Raw genomic sequence first — 348 nt, forward strand, 5'->3', positions numbered from 1 at the left:
CGATAGTCAGTACCCTCAGTGTATGAACAAAGCTAAAGAAAATGAGCGACAGAACTTTCTGGGTACGGCGCAGAGAACTATTGAAAATATTTACAGAGATTTTGTGCATTCTGTGGTGCCTTATTTTTAATCTACTATTAGTTATTATTTGTGTGTGAGAGAGTATTTGAGTACTAAGTTTGATTGCATCACTGATAGCTCGGCTAAAAATAGGTATACACAAATAAATGTTATTCTACTCTTTTACCAATCATCATTGAAAGAATGGGGTATATGGAAAACATCAAGAATACCATAGAAGGAAAAAGCTTGAATAAAACATACTCTCGTAGATATACAATAAATGAA

This window comes from Penaeus monodon, chromosome 31, assembly GCF_015228065.2.
Source record: "Penaeus monodon isolate SGIC_2016 chromosome 31, NSTDA_Pmon_1, whole genome shotgun sequence".
NCBI lineage: Eukaryota > Metazoa > Arthropoda > Malacostraca > Decapoda > Penaeidae > Penaeus > Penaeus monodon.